The sequence below is a fragment of the Numida meleagris genome, chromosome 5 (genome assembly GCF_002078875.1).
Source record: "Numida meleagris isolate 19003 breed g44 Domestic line chromosome 5, NumMel1.0, whole genome shotgun sequence".
Taxonomy (NCBI): Eukaryota; Metazoa; Chordata; class Aves; order Galliformes; family Numididae; genus Numida; species Numida meleagris.
The window spans coordinates 42,124,062-42,141,342 of NC_034413.1; the positions used below are offsets into that span (position 1 = coordinate 42,124,062).

Sequence of the window (17,281 nt, forward strand, 5' to 3'; positions counted from 1 at the left end):
ACTCGTTATAAACTGCTTAATTCCAAGGCAATAGCAGTGTAGTGGCTGATAGCTCCAGGTCCAGCTTCGCGTTGCTTGGTGTCCAAATAATATCTCTGCAGTAACTACTGAGCATGCTATATGGGTTGGTTTCTTACAAAGGTAGTAAAGGATGCCTGCAGAAGCCTGTGAATGACCAGGCTTCTTCAGATATACATTTATTTGAGGTTTCATGTACATTAAGCTCCTAAAAGAAACGTCTTTGCAAACAATATATTTCCTATGCAAATGTTCACATAAAATCATAACTAATGTAAACGAATTTAAAAATGCTTGTGTTTTGGTATTTTTGCATGCTTTTGCTTTGTAAAAGTAGGCTGTTTGTCTCCTGTGTAGAGAGTTGGCACACAGCTGGTGCATCACTGAAGTCTCCTTTTGAGCACTTTATTAACAGAAACAGCTTAGGCTGGTCTGAAATTGGTGGGCTCGGTGCACAGGCTAAATGCACATGGAGCCTTCCAGCATGATCTTCCATTCTCACACATGCCTGAGCCCAAGAATGAGTGTAACTTACTTCTCATGCCCCCTCATACACCTTCCTTTTCGTTCCAAGATGGTAATTATACTGGATATTGTCTTGTTGAGTCTACTACAATGCATGTGATGTTACAAAAAGTCTTTCAACACCCAGAATCATCAGTCTGGTATGTTTCAGCTCCCATTGACGGAGATGGGAATCTCCCACATGCGGGGAGCCAAACATCCAAGCTGGAATCTGGGGTGTTGTTCTCAGAGAATGTTGCCTTTCATGATGGCTGGCATGCAAGTAAGTTGAGAAACATTTGTCTCCAGCATGTTCTTTGATATCGTAAAGATAAAGCATCTTTACTCCTTTCAATGAACTCACCGTGTGCTGCATTGGAAAAAAAATGTCAGGAATAATTCAAGATGACATGTACTGCCCAAACTTCTTGCAGAAGCATCTTTGATAAATAATTAATCTTCAAAAATCTGAGAGGCATGGCTGGACGACAGATGAGGCACTCCCCTTCAGCACTGGCTGGCCTCCTGCAGCACGAGTAGCTCATCATATCCTAGGGGGGCAAAGAGAAAAGAGCTTTAATGGCTTTGACAATGGAACTGCTAAGTGCAGGTGCATGTGGTAACCAGGGGGCACACTTCATAGCAGATACTGCAATATCAGGGAAGAGTAGAGATGCCAGGTGGCTCAATCCCTGCAGCACCCAGCCATGTAACACGTTAGTAAGGATTCGCACAGCGCATTTCCTCTACGCAGACTATGCTGACAAGTATCCATGCAGTTACAAATTATACAACATCACACTGTTTAGACCCCAGAGAGCATCCTGCCAAATTTCTATCTATCTATTATTTTTAGTTCCCTATATATTTCGAGTGCTCTAAGCAGGAGGTTGCAGCCAGCAAAGTTTTAGTATCAAACCATTTTCTATCTTTGATTTGTAACTGCTATCTGAAATACTTCACCGTGAGTCTTCCAGCAATGGGATGCATTTGCTTTCTCTAGTGGTCACTCTTACACACACCTACTGAAACATCAGCAGCAAAACGTTATCTCTTTGGCTATTAAGACAGCCATCTGAGTATGGTCCTCAACAAGCTATGCCTTGCTCATACTTTCAGACCTTGAAAAAACTAGCCACGGTTTTGCTTTTCCACTTCTGCGCTGTATGGATCAATTACATTTAACTTTGGACATTTCCCCATTCGTAATGGGGATCGGGGATTGCAATTATTCCCCATGAACGAGGAATTCCCAGTAAGTGCGGGTCATAAGCTTGCGTTGATTAAGTCCCTGCCCTTTGTACACACCGCCCGTCGCTACTACCAATAACTGAAAATCATAAAACCATGACACTTGCCAACTGTCATTTACTTAACATAAATATTGATTTTTTTTTTTGTCTTGGTCTATCACAGCTCATCTGACAGACTAACACTGCCAAAGGAAAGCTCTACACGGACTGTCATTAATTTAATGAAGGGTTTTGGATTACCAAACTGGTTTAAGACAAGGGAGAAAAGAAAAATGCAATGAACTACTCAGTTCTACACAGAAGATGTTATGTACATGTGTGTGTGATATTAAAATCTCTAAGAACTTTCTTGATTGGGAACTTGGTGGTGCTTAACAGAGATTTAACAATACTTTTTAATTAAAAAACAAACAAACAACAACAATGTAGAGATATGAGACATTTTCTTGCCTTGTATTTGTGCTCTTTTGTACTTAGGCTGAGAAAACACACACATAGTTTATGCTACAGAACTACTTAACACGTTGCTAAAGGGCAATTCTGACAGAAGACCACAATCCAGTTTCCATTTGCTTCCATTTATTGGCTGGCCTGGTGCATCACTACAGCTACATTACACAAAGGTTGGAGCCTGCTGGGCCCCCTGCTAGGAAGCACGCTGGTAACCATAGACAAGGAGAATGCTGAGGTACCAAACAACATTTTTGCAATTGCTCTTCACACATCCTTCAAGTGGATGGGTCAGAACGTGATGACTGGGAGAGCAACATCCCTCCTGCCGTAAGTGCAGGTTTGCGACCACCTGAGGAACGTGAAGATCCATAAGTCTGTGGGTACCAATGAGATGCATCCCAGAGTCCTGATAGAACTGGCTGATGTAGTCACCAAGCCAATCAGTGATATTTGAAAAGTCATGATGGTCAGGTGAAATCCATGGTGACAGGAAAAAAGGCAATATCACTCTTGTTGGAAATATCCAAATAATTTATCAGGACAGTATCTCTGGTAAAAGCAGATTATATTCGCAATTGCAATGGCGGGCATCCTGCAAGCAGGAGCGCACCTGCAGAGACAGTGTTACATCTTTTATGCCCTATTACCTGACATTTATCTTTTCCTCCCCTGGTTCCTCATTGGCTGAGTACTTCAGGTTCACAACTCTTCCCGACGCTTAACTAAACATATGGATACTGGTTAAACATAAATTATTGCTAGCTAAACATGCATATTGCTAGTTACTTAACTTCTCCTCCTTAAATTTTCTATCACTCAGGTCTTGTCTGTCCAGCACCAAAAATTAGTAATCTTCCAATATAATGAGCCAATTGATATACTTGTCAAGGGTTTTTGATTTGTAAAGGCATTATCACACTATTTAGGAGTGGGATGTCTAACTTGTTTTAACTCGAGGCTCAGAGGTATTCCAGATGGCTGGACAGACAAGAGCTGCAGTCTTCATACCTATAAATTGCTCCATCTACCTTATCTCTGTGACTATAAATTACTTCACCTATCCACTGAGCATGCGAAGACTACCAGAGACCCCTGATGAAGTAAAAAGACCCCTCAAAAAAGAACTATTAGGAAAATATTTATCTTGTTAGTTCTAATGCAGAAACAACATTCTATTCCTACACTCATTTTTAAGAAGGGTAGAAAGGATGACACAAGGAACAGCTGACGTGTCAGCCTCACTTCAGTGCCACGAAAGATCACGGAGCAGATCCTTCTGGAAGCTATGCTAAGGCACATAGAAAAGAAAGAGGTGATATGGGATAACCAGCATGGCTTCACCAAGGGCAGGTCCTGCCTGGTCAACCTTGTGGCCTTCTATGATGGTGTAACTGCAACAATGGAAAAGAAAGGGTCATTAAAGTCATCTACTTGGACTTCAGTAAGGCCTTTGATATGGTCCCCCATATCATCCTTCTCTCCAAATTGAAAAGATGTGGATTCAGTGGGTGGACTGTTCAACAAGGAACTGGTTGTGAAATTGCACCAGGAGAGTGGTGGTCAATGGCTCAATGTCTGGATGGGGATCAGTGATCAGTACTGGGATTGGTGCTTTTTCTTTAATATCTTTTTCAATTACATCAACAGTGGGGCTGAGTGCACCCTCAGCAAGTTTGTAGATGACACCAAGCTGTGTGGTACAGCTGACATGCCAAGGGACGGAATACCATTCGGAGAGACCTAGACAGGCTGAGTGGTGGGCCCAGGAGAACCTCATGAGGTTCAACAAATCCAAGTGCAAGGTTTTGCACCTAGGATTGTGGCAATCCACTATCAATGCAAGCTGGAGGATGTAAGGATGGAGCACAGCCCTGCCAATAAGGACCTGGGGAGCTCCAGGGAGGCCTGATAGTGGCCTGTCAGTATCTGAAGGAGGGCTATAAGAAGGAAGGGGACAGACTCTTTAGCAGGGTCTGTAGTGACAGGACAAGGGGAAATGGTTTCAAACTAAAGGAGGAGAGATTTAGACTGGGTATAAGTAACAAAATTATGATACGGGTCGTGAAGCTCTGGAATAGTTTGCCCAGAGAGGTGACCCATCCTTGGACACATTCAAGGTCAGGCTGGACGGGCCTCTGAGCACCCTGATCTAGCTGTGGGTGTCCCTGTTCATTGCAGGGGAGTTGGACTAGATGGCCTTTGAGGGTTCCTTCCAACTCAAACAATTATATGATTCTAAGTGAGGGAGTTGCACACAGCCATTGACCAAAATTAATGGTAAGGAAAAATTCATGGGTATTAGTAAAATGGCCAGAATTAAGCAGTCCCTTCATAGAATCATAGAGGGGCAGAATCACCCTTGAATTGCTGACCACACTTTTTTTTTGATGCAGTGAATGAACAAGGGAGAACATCTAAATCAAGATCAAATGGATGCAGCGTCAAAATACTAGGAAATGACAAATAGTCTGAAACTTGCTAAAGAATTGCAAAGGAACTTTATGGCACTGATCCAAGATATCTAGAAAACAATATAAAAGACAGTTCACAGGGAGAAACTGATGCAAGAAGCAGCTGAGCAGAAGCATTTAAAGACTGTAGTAGAACTGCACTTTATTTTGGAGAAGTGGGGTGACGATGAAGCACTCAATGACTTGAAACAAGGGGCAAATGGAGTCCCTTCCTGAACATTTAATAATTTATTATTTTTTAATATCATCATCAAGCCAAACTTACCAAGACATAGTACTCATACTGGGAGCCATTTAAACCTTGCCATTTTGTGGACACTTTGAGAAAAGATGGCTACATTTGGTTACATAATGTGCAAGAGGACTCAAATTTTTGTTTACAAGTCACGGAAGATCTGAAAAAAGATTAAAAAATCCCACAATTTTTAAAGAATGGCAAGTTATAACTACACTTCCACAGAAATAACTTCTGCAATTTGTATTCTCCCAGTCCTACACTGTGCCTGCAATTCAAACAGGAAGAAGTCTAATTCATTTGATCATCCATGTTGAGAAATAACAATTTTGAAAAGAAGCAGGAAATATATTTTCTCAAAATAAATTAAATGAAAGAAGTCCATTTTTCTTATAGTCATGATGAGACTGCTTTTCTGCAGGTTTGTATAGTCTTCATGTTTAGTGAAAGAGAATATTCTAAATTAAAATACAATTATTTTACTAAGGAACATACCCTTCTGCCCTTACAAGCTGCAGAGCTGAATGTTGTGGCATTATTGAGCCCCATAAGCAGAAGAGCTGAATGTTGTGGCATTATTGAGCAAGTAATTGCTTTCTCCAGTGAATGTTATATTATGACTCCTATACAATGCAATACAATTTATTTTATAATGTATTTTCACAGAAACGCCTCACTATTCGCGGAAGAGATGTAACACCAAAACATTCTATTGTGGAGTGCTTTAATGTAGGGGAAGCGGTGTAAAAGGAGGTGGATGATCAACCGAGCTAATGAAGCTGGTGTGTTAGCACTGAGGGCATCGGCCTCCAGTGAGAGAAGAAACTTCCTATGGCAGGCAGCACAACTGGCCAGAAGGATTGCTTCAGGGATGCAAAGTGGGGCAGAGGGGCAGGTGATGATGGGAACTACTGCAAGCAGCTGAGAGTGGTAGGAGTGATTCTGTATGAGAGAGGAGGCAGTGCTGGAGACTGCAACGAGAGGGCCAAGAATGGGACAGGGAGAGAGCAGAGTGCTGTGCAGGCTGCCCAAATTCTTGAAGCCTGAGAAATGCATGGATGGATCCTGCAGGAGCTGTGTACCCTGGTGTGCAACGTGAGTAGTGGAGATTTCTTTACAGACAAAATGTCCTGTTAGAAAAGGAAAATCTGTAGGAGCCTCCTTGACTGGCTGGATGCTCACTGAATCCAGGGACAGTGGGAGCCCAGAAAGTCATACAAATGTGAATTCCACTGAGCACCTGCAATGGTAAATGCAAAGATGCTTTCAGGTTCCTGGGCAACAGTGCTTTGGGACCTAGGGTGAACTTTTTTTTTTTTTTTGAAGACTTTCATTTTTTTTTGTGAACTGAAACAAAATTTGCTTATAAACTGAAGCTCGGACTTTTGGCCAGCTTGAGATGCAGAGTTAAGGCTCAGGACCACATTGCAGGAGCAAAGGAATGGAATAATGCTTGAACAACCCAGAGGAGCAGCATGTGTATTTTTACGGCTGATCTTGAACCATAGGACACCCACTGATTCTCCAAAATTGTTCTAAAGACAAATGAACTGTAATAGCACACATCGTGCTCTGATTGCATGTTGATGCTGTTTCCTGCGGCGATGCGATGACACCGTGGTAGGACCATTAACCCATCTGTCACTTCCTGCATTTGTCTCAATCAAAGTGACAAAAGGATTGTGTAAATGTGGCTGTGGGCAGCGCAAACACAGTGATACTGACCTGACATGTGAAAAAGGCAATTGGTATTGAACAGAGGGACTGATATGACACAGACACAAATTTGAAAGTAGGAATCTTGCAAGAGGACATTTAAATAAAAGATTTGTCACTTCTCTCCAGCAACTTGAGATCATTGCGAAGGCACTCCAGAGCTCCCTGCCATTCTTTGACAGTCAGCCTGCACATAATGTTAGAGCATTGTACCCAGCATCAGAAAAAACAAAGCCCTCTAATGCCTCATCATTCAAAAACTGAGACACCCACTTATCATTAGGAACGTCTGAAAATACAGGGATAGTTTTAGAAAGGCCATTCAGTACTGCTAGGAGCAAGGTTTTGATAAAAATGTTGCCTGTCTCAGCCAAAGTTCCCATTTCCATTAACAAAAAATTCTCATGAATTGAAGACTGGAAGTCTTTGGCAAACACAGCTTTGTAGAACAGAATCCTCCTTTCCTCCTTTTATGTCATATGTGTTGTCTCTTTTCTGCAATATATATCTCTAACACATAAATGAACCCCCAAGGATGTGACAACTGCTACTGTAACATTATCATCTTTCCATATGCACCTTGTGATACAAAAATCCCAATCCTGTGTACAGATCACTGTGGCCCAAGGAAATCATAATTAAATCACTCTGCAACATTTTCTTCTTCTCCCCTCCCACACCTTTTATTCCTAATTCACTGAAGTACACCTGCAACTGACTTTGGCCTGTTAAGACTGAAGACTAATAAGAGATGTCATGCTCCGGATGGCCATGAGCACACCCTGGGTGTCAGTGGGAGGAAGATGGCGGCCCAGCAGCTCAGCCTCTCGCTGGCACCACGCTCGGCCCTACCAGCCAAGGTCTCTCCAGCTGCAGACAGCTGTTCTTTGCAGCATGGGGCAGGGGCAGGATGATGAGGCAGGAGCAAGTGGAATAAAGCTCAGGTTAGCCCTGACACCAAAACGCATCGCTCGCCCAGGACCGCTGGAGTTGCTCTCTGAAGTGCAATCAGAGCAGAAAGAACAAATTGAGGTGGGCTTGAGAAAGCTTGCCTGATTTTCCTACAATATCAGTTGTCTAAAAAAAAAAGTGATTACCTCCTCCTGAAGCCTTGTCTAACAAATAATATGTTCCATCTGCCAAGCTCTTTTTTTTTTTTTTTTTTTTTTTAAAGCGACTCAATCATTCAAGGATAAAGGAACAGCAACTGTATTTATTTTATTTCCCTAAGTGCAATCTCTCTCCGCAGCAGATGTGACAATTTACTGCCAAAGTAAGTTCATCACACAATTAGCGGTGTGAAAGGAAAGCCCATTGTGCACCATAATGGTTTCTCTCGCTATTAGCAGTTAATAATTACCGACACCCGCTCCCCCCCCCACGCCTGGGCTCCGTGCATCTCTCTGCGCAGCGCCCGGGGCTGTTCTGCAGACACCTCCTCTGCAGGGCATGCTGCAAGGACAAGGTGCTCTGCAACGCGTTCTGACAAAACCCATCATTTCCTTACTCACAGCGCCCTATTTTCCCAGGAGGAGTGCACAGCTGTGCCCAGATTAGCATCGGCACCCTGAGGTCTCTTGACTTGTCTGGTGCACTTGATTACTGTTCCACTGGTGGCATGTTGGATGTGCTGTTGCTTTATAGTTACAGTAATGACAATCCTATAAACTTTTATTGCATTTTCTAATACAATTTCATAAATATTACTAGCACAGTATACGGTAAGTTCAACATTTTATATAGAAACCCATAAAGTAATAATAAAGATTGTCAAAACCGGACCTTTAAACTACATAATGTGTTTTCATCAAATCACATTCCAGTAACTGACCCTGTCTTATTGTTTGGTGCTATTGGCATTTCCTATGACAGTGTCACTGAGTGGGAACACCTCTGCTACCACTGCTAACTTTTTACCCAGAGAGTGTATGGAGGAAATCTCTTTTGGGGCTGTTTGTCTGTTTTGGGATGGGGAGAGAGCATTGCTTTTCTTCACCGAGAAATCCCAGTGATTGTTGTTTTCTGGTAAAACTTCAATAAAAGCTAAAATAAAGCCAACAATGCTCCCAGCAGACTCAATACTTCAGAAATTCATGAAGAGCCAACTAAGCGCACAAAGTTAATAAGTGCCTATCAAAGCCTGTTAAAGCACTGCACACACGCTTCTTGCCTGGGAGTAAGGCAGCCTCCAAACCACATTAACCCAGGAGTACTTCACCCCAAACAAGGGCACGCACACCTCAACTTAATAGGATCTTATTCCTGCCCATTAGGCTGTTTGCAGAGTTCTACTCCAGGCAAGCCAAAGTTGCTGTCTCTCTGCTGCTGCACACCAGCCTCCATTCTTGAAGCATTCCTCCCTCATCCAGAGGAGCGCAGCTAACTCCAGTCCTCCTCATGAATGTGCTCTGCCAGCCCATCATTGCTTGCAACAGGGAATGGCCACTGTGGGGTACCTACCTCCAAGACCCCTATTCTGCATATCGTGCACTAAAACCCTCTTCCCATTAAATGTAGTGGGAAATTCTGATGCCTAATTCAGATGCATAGAGTGAGCATACAGACAGCACATCCCATCTCCTGGGAAGTGCTTGGGAATGAAAGGAAAAGCAAGCAATGTTCAGTTTGGTGAGAAGGGGCGAGTGCCCTGCTGGATGCTCCAGGATAGCTAAGAGGGATTCCATGTCACCTGGGTTAGAAATATTTACTGAGGCAGCATTACTGACATAGTGGGAAGCTGTTTCTGTAGGCAGATCAGGAAGCAGAAAGTAGCCTTTTTGTGCTTACAAATACATGGGTAGCATAAGCCAGATGCTGGATGCAAAGCTATCTAAATTCACAAGCAACCTCTCACAGCCATGTAGCTGGCACAGTGCTGGGCAGACAAGAGCCACCTAAACTGTGGCCCTGATTTCTTCCAACTCCAGGTGTCCCGTGTCCTCAAAGGGGCCTACAGCAGGTGAGAGCAGAATGAGTAATCCTGCTCTTCACCCAAATCACTTCCCATAGGAAGCTGCAACCACAACACGGGTTGTCCTCACCAGCTGATAATGCTGTGGGTTTGTAGGGAAGGCTGAAAACTTGAAGCAGGGCTGAGCAGCAGCCTTTCATCAGGAACGATCATTCATATGCTATTCAGGATCTCAAATTGGCACTGGCTGTTCCTCAGAAGACAGATCACAGAGCTGCAGGAAATGGGGTGAAAAGAAATGCGAAAGGTCAGCTAACCCACCCCAACTTAAGAAGCCATCTGTGGCACACCGGCCAACCTATTTCCACAAGCTCTCAAAGCTGAAGAGTTTCTGACTGATCTCTTGGAGCGTTTTTAGGGGAGCAGCCGCTGGGACCTGGCAGCTGCCCAGCACTCCCACCCGCAGAGCTGTCTGACAGCACGCAGCCTGGCTGCTCTGTGTCTGAGCGTTGGGATGCACAAAGCAGCAGCAAGGATGCCCATGCACATCCTCCCCCCACACACAGGCCCTCAGAAGACTTTCTTGGCTCACAAGAGCTGCTGCTGAGCCCAGAGCATATTGTACCATGTGGGAGGATTTCATCCCATTGCTCAGTTCTGCGTCTATTTAAAGGCATTAAACTAGGTATTTCTGGAAAAGCTAGAAGAAACGATTTTCAAAAGCCCCACTTTCCAGATAATGGACTTCTTGGCCAGGAGTTATGCATTAAGGATTGCCTTTTACGAATCCTATCTGCAAGCCTCCTTTTGCAAGTTCTTCCTCCCCCTGACCAAACCACAAATGACTGTGCAAGGAGGATTCTGCATTTTACAACCTTTGCATATTGCTTTAATATCTGCACATCCCATCCACTGGAGAATGGGCATTTAAGAACTTCCAGGGGATGTTTTTGCAGAAAGCAAACTGCTTCTGAGTGTGTTCAGTCCTCTCAATTCCCAGTGCAACAGCTGATGACCTGGCTGCATGTTGCTACCCTGCAAACGATGCTGGTTAAGAAGAAATTACAGTGTGATGCCAGCCACTTGGCATCATCTGTCCAACCGTCAACCCATCACCACCATGCCCGCTAACCACGTCCCTAAATGGAATCGCACAATCATTAAGGTTGGAAAAGACCTCCTTGCAGACTCTCCACTATTAACTGTTAGTAATGTATCTATGCAAACGAAACACTTGCAGTGATGTCCCATCAAATGTTCTAGGTTACTCATACCAGCAAGTGCTCTAGGAAGTCTGTATCAGCTGCTTCCCCATGGTTACAGTAAGTCTGCTTCATAATATAGTATTGCCTTGGGACTCAGTGCAGTAGGCATACATTTTAAAGTTACATAAGATTAATTTTTTATGCCATTGAAGCAAGTTGTCTTTGTAATTAAATTTATCTTCAGTTGCCTTTGTTGTTTTGTTTGTTTTTATAAGTCCAGAATGCTTCTCAGCTTACATTTGCATTTGGAATCATTCAGAAGGGCATTATAATATAGCATGTGAGATCTATGTTAATATTTATTTTCTAAGAAAATGATATAATTTATTGCTAATTATGTAAAATGTTTTATAATCAAGAGAACTTGAGGGGAGGAATCCCTTGTCTCCTGAATTTTTATCTGTTGACAGAAAAAGAACTCATTAGTGTAGAAATAATATCCGTAAGTAAAGAATGGATACATCTCTATCTCTTCTGAGTGCAAGCGGTGAATATCATATGAATTCAGTGATATTAAAAGAACAGAAGATGTGATGGCTACATTATGTATGAACCTGGTGTAGTTTGCTCCTTCAGACTTTGTCAGCTTGCTTGTGCTTCTTCAATCCTTTTACAGCAGAGATCAGAGTAGGAAAGATTCCCCTGGCAGGGGAGCTAAAATTGAATAATAACATATTAAGGGTAATAGGAAGAGGGAGGGTTTCCCTCAGCAGACTTCAAAGATCATTATTGGAAAGTTAACACTGAAATAGAGGTAGGTTCACATTTCTGTAAATTCCAGTTTACCTTCACAGTCTTTTGTTTTTATTTTTTAATGTACCGATGGAGCAACAGGAAAAACATCTCTGGGGTCAATGAACAGATTTCCCTGCCAGGCTGGAATCACTTCCAAGAAAATGTTTATTACCATCCTATTCTGTAACATCTACATGTTCAAAGAAGTGCTTCACTTGAAATTGCAAAAATCCTATTTTGAACAAATGAAATGTAGCTTTTTAATATTTACATCTTCCCAAGTAATCGCTTCCTAAATCAGGGCCACGATGCTAGATGCTTAGACTGCTACCATCTCCTTTTCTTTTAAACTCGGGACAGCATTCTTATTCAGAGCAGCACTTAAGTAAATGTTTAAGTGCCTTCTTGAATCAGAACCAAAACTGCCACTCTCTAGGTGATAGATGTATTTGCCTATTTTAAGCTTTACTTCTTTTTTCCCTTCCACTCTTCCATTTTATTTTTATTCTCCTGAGACGTCTCCATTTTTTTTTTATTAACTGTTTTCTGGTGAATGCGTTCCCAGAATCAAATGAATTGTGGCCACCAGTCTCCTATTGAACCACTTTATTATGAAAGTTGGATCTATTCAATCTTGCACGTTTATCTCCTTTATTATGGGAACATTCCTGCTTGCAGCTGGACCCACTGATGTCAGGGCAGCCCGCAACAGTTCCTTTTCCCAGTCCATCAGGCAAATCATGATAAAAAAGCTGAGGAGCATGGGGCTGCGAGACACATGCCTCAGGTGCTCTCATAAGTGGGGAGGAAGACTTCAGGGACTTTGCTGTGAGAATAAGTGGAATGATAAAGAGGATGGCCTCTTGGTTATGAGAAGCACAAAGCAGAGTGACGAAACATCCATCAGCTTTCCCTCCTATCATACACGTTAACCAAGACTGAATTTAATTTACAGAACAAAGTGAAATCCATTCATTTCTATAGCACAGATTACACAAACAGAAAACCTGGTCTTCTGTCACCTCTTGCTCTGCATCCCTAACCCATCACTGGATTCAGCTCTCTAGCCTCAACTGTCCATTTTGCATTTGAATTACGATGATGTGGATAACAACACCTCTGTTTGCACACTTCTGTATTTTCAAAAGAGTTGAAGAAGCATTTTACCTGCATGAGACTATCACAACTATTACCCATTATTCTATTTTTTAATGATATTTGACTACTTGGTTTGCAAGGCGCAAAGCGCTTGCAGGGTTGGCTTGAAATAAGGAATGTGAGAAGGTGGAGCAGCCTTTACTCTTATGACTCACCACCTTATGATAATTTAAAAGTTCTGGAGTTACCGTATGCATTGATATGCAATGCCAAAGCTCTGAAAAATTAAAATTTTAAAAGGGAATGATTTAACATTATATTATTGCTTAATGAGATGACAGAACCTTCAAACCCAATTAGATAGCTTCTTGCTGTTGGCCAAAATCAGGCCAGTGTGAGAAAGAGCATGACTTTGAAACATCACGCATTTCATCCTCTGAAACTACACAAATCACATGAACAAGAATCACCTCCCTGCTCAGGGTTATCTTGAGATAGAGTTGAAGCAAGAAGAACTTTCACAAGCCTCTTTTGTGGGCATTTAGAGCTCTGAAATTGCAACTTCCTGTGTCTGGATGCTTGTACCCAAGCACGTTTCTTTCCAGGGATAGGAACATTGAGAGCGCCCAAATTCCAAAGACATAACTTACAAAGACACAGCATCAGATCCCCAAAAGGAGAAAGACCCTAGCAGCTTCCCTGTTTAGTCTCAAGCAGTGAGTATAGCAGACAAACGATGCACCTCTTGTTTCATCCTGGCACCAAACTCCGTGTATGTCATTACATTATGTTTCCCTGACTGCAGCGTTAGAATGCTGCAATTATAGCGCATGTATATCTTCAATAATATGGTTCCAGCACATAGTTGCTGCAAACCAATGGAAATTTCTAAGGATCATCCGTAGAGATACTAACTACTAAATATGCCTGCTAAAATCCTATGACAAACCTCCAATCCTTCAGAAATAAGGTTTTAGAAAAGTTTCACTATCTTGTTACATACAGACGCTGCTGGAGGATGGTGGACTTTAAACAAAGAGTGTTGGTCCTTGCTGGTAAAGGAGAGGAGAATTCTGTGCCAACTTCATGACCACTGCTCCTGGTGCTGAACAGAACATTTGCAGCAACAAACCCGAAGTTATCCATCCAACAGCGAATCAGAGACAAATGTATACAGTTTACAAAAATAACTCCAACTATCAATTCAGAAATATTGCCTTTGAAATGAGAGGCAGACACTTCAAATCAGTTTTGAGCCACATGGATAAGGATCTTTCTAGAGACTAACAGGATGTTTAGACTCTCATTTCACCTATGGAAGTTCTGGAGATCATTGAGTTCACTAATGTTTAATATGCAGGAAGTCTCCAATCAAATTTTCATGGGAAAAAAAAAAAAAAATTGAGCTTTGGGTAAGCCAAAGCATACAGCAGCTGTACATTTTCCTAGCTAGGGACAACTTATCATCATATGCCAGTTAATAAGCTTGTATACTTCCTATGAGGTATTTAATTCCCTATGTGATAAAATGTTTCATATGTGGTATCTTGAGGGAAGGACTCACCGTTTTCAATCATGTTTCTGCTTAGCTTAAGTATCTGGAAGTATTTTCTTGTCAGCTTTGGAGTTCAGAGCCTGAATACAGGTTAACGTTCACTGTGCATGTGACTGGTGTTACAAGTCATTCTGGAAACTTGATGTGATTATGGGTTGAGTGACCAAAACGATCACAAAGTTTGGGTTCTTGTATTCTGAAGTACAGAGCTTGTGCCTCCATCTCACCTCTTGCTCTCAGAATCTCAGACAGCCTCTCATTTTAACTATGCATCAACTCGATACCCTGAGTCCTATGTTTCACTCAGATATGGCAATCGTATGTCGGCCCCCAAAGAAAGGTGTCCAGCCTTACAGTGTGTGTGGCCTTTGGCTTAATGGTAGGGGCAATATCTACCATTAAACAATTCAGTAGGCATTCTCAGTAAAACATGTATCTTTGCTTAACCACATGTAGTGTTTTGGAAGTCAGTCGTATCCGTTTTGCAAATTCTGAAAAATGGGATTCAGAGAAAAGTTTTACTTAGATGAAGAGGGTTATTTGTGATGCATAGAGATCCTTGCCTTTTCAAATTTTAAACTACTTGTTTCATTTGCGATGAGTCTGTTGATTGAAAAATAACCTCATAACTCTATTTCCTAGATTTGTTAATTAAATCAGAGATCTATGAAAATCTGGATAGGTTTTCACTGGAAAATTAAATGCATTTTTAAGATGAGATCATAAATCTTGCTTTCTAAATAAAAGATAGGAGCAAAATAGGGAACAAAGTCTGGTGCCTACCTAGAGGAGGAAACTGCCTTACACTGTGGGCGCTGAAGGGCAAAACTTACTGCAGCTGCTGCAGAATAGCACTAGTACAAGACTAGTGTTTTCCATTTTGGTCTTTTTTTTTTTTTCTTTTCTTTATTTTCTCCCCTGGTGTCTTGTTATAATTCAAACCAATTAGAACCAGAGCATGCTTGCCAGCAAGTTTATTTGGCGTGAGTGGAGGTCAGTCTGACACCAGAGAGAAGTGAGAGATTGTGGGAATTCCTCGCTGAAAAGCTGCATGAGTTCTGCAAATATATAAACAAAGGCAATCTTTGGATTTGTTTAATGTGAATTTTATAGGACCAGTCATTATACACTGAAAAAAATAGGAATAATCACAAAGAATGTCATGTTTATATTTTTAATATTAGTACCAATGGAGAAATGCTTATTAAGACTATGCATATACATTCCCAAATACATGCCTGTACAGCCCAGGAGATGCACAGGGTAGGATCACACCCTTCGGGATGCACGGTCACACTGCCAAAAGCAACCATTGTGGGCCCTTCACAAGGAGCTCTGAGTTGTTCACTGCTACAGCCAACCCACAGCCAGAATGTCCTGCTTCTGCTCATCGCATTAGGCAACAAGCTTTGGTTTAAATCTTTCTTAAATCTTAATAGAAAGAGAGAAGATCTACTTTTAGGAGGGGTTGCCCAATAAATTGATTGCAGTGCAACTGAAAAAAGAAGGCTGCATGGACAATTTGCAATGTCTGAGTAAAGACTGCAGCTCAGAGTTGGTTCTATTCCATTCATAATGATAAGAACCATAAGATTTTCAGTGTTTCTATGGGGAGCTTCGTTAAAATAGTGGCACACAATTCTTAATTAGTATGATTACACCGAGTACTGTAATAAATCCTTTTAGACAAAAAAAGGAAGACTGTTCTGTTTTTAAAATCCAATTTAGTCAAGAGAATGGGAAAAGTTATCTTGTTTTTAACAACTGGGGGAAAATAAACTGGATTTTAATTAGACAAAAGAAGTATGATGGAATTAAAGCTGAAGGAAGAACAATGCCTTAACAAAGACTAGCTGAAGAGTGTTCATAAAAAAAAGTTTCCACTTTTATGTCAAATTGAATGAGGGATCTCACAGTTATTATGTAAGAGTGATAATTACAGAAGAAAAGTTCAGTTACAGCAGTGCTTTACGAGCCAGCTGGGACATATTCTGCAATTTGTAGTTTACTCCATGGAAAGCATCCCCTCATTGCCCACATGCAAGCACAGGAAATTCAGCAAGTGGAGATGGAAGGAAGGAAACCCACTGGGAGCAGAGGCTGCACCAGCCCAGCAGCATGGGCTGAGAAGGAGGAACATACGAGGAAAAAACAGGGAGCAGATTTCTGTCTGGAAATAGAAAGGAAAACTCCTTTTCTCAGACGAATTCCCTCCACTTCTTTGTCAACTCTTCCCCTACCATCACATACACTGGGGGCTGCAGTTACTCTCCAGCTGGCCATCAGATTGCCTCATCTAGGATACAGCTTTAATCAGAGCCAAAGTAGGTTCTTTAATATCTGCATTCACAAACACTTGAACAAGGCAGGTACAAGGACAGGAGGAATTCATGGAGGCCATCTCCTTGGGCATACCAGGTGAGGGCATGAACACTCATGTCCTTTCACATGTCCTTTCCTTACTCTCCCATCTGTATGCTTGCAAAGAGGGTAAGGAAACCAGAGAACCACAAACACCTCTCCAAAGAGATGCTAAGCACACCATCTTCAGCAAGCATCAACCTGCAGGTGTTCAGGCACTAAGCCTAAATATTTGCCCTCCATCATGGCACCTTACACCGATTTACAAAGTCAGGGGACTGGGTTCTGTTTCATTAAACAGTCCGTCCTTCCCTCCCTCACAACACTCACTCCAGACTGTATTGATTCAGACAACACATAATTAGTGTTGACTCAGACTAAATTCAGGCTCAAAAAGCACTTGTATCTTTCATCTTGTGCCACAGAAGCAAACTGAAGACCCTCACAATCTGTAATGCAGCAATGTCCAAGTAGAAAAAAATCCGTAAATATTTATGGATGTCTTAAAGTTTTATAGGAATCACATATGTATCTGAAGTAAAGCTATTACTGATTTGAGCATCTGACAGTGTCTATATTCATTTTCAGAAATATATATTAGCTCAGAAATAATGGATTTGAATTGTTTTTGAGAAGAGTCCTTGGAGCAAGGGCTTAAAAACAGCTTAGTCAGAAAATCAAATGGAAACAAATGTCACGTTTAAAC

At 41.8% G+C, this 17,281-nt stretch overlaps 1 long non-coding RNA gene across 1 annotated transcript in view; it reads right to left on the minus strand.

Moving 5' to 3' along the window:
• Window positions 754–17,281, minus strand: part of LOC110400431 — a 51,848-nt gene continuing 35,320 nt past the window's right edge. Inside the window, exon 3 of the long non-coding RNA XR_002439833.1 lies at window positions 754–1,073. This is a non-coding gene — a long non-coding RNA (uncharacterized LOC110400431). The remainder of the gene's footprint in view (window positions 1,074–17,281) is intronic.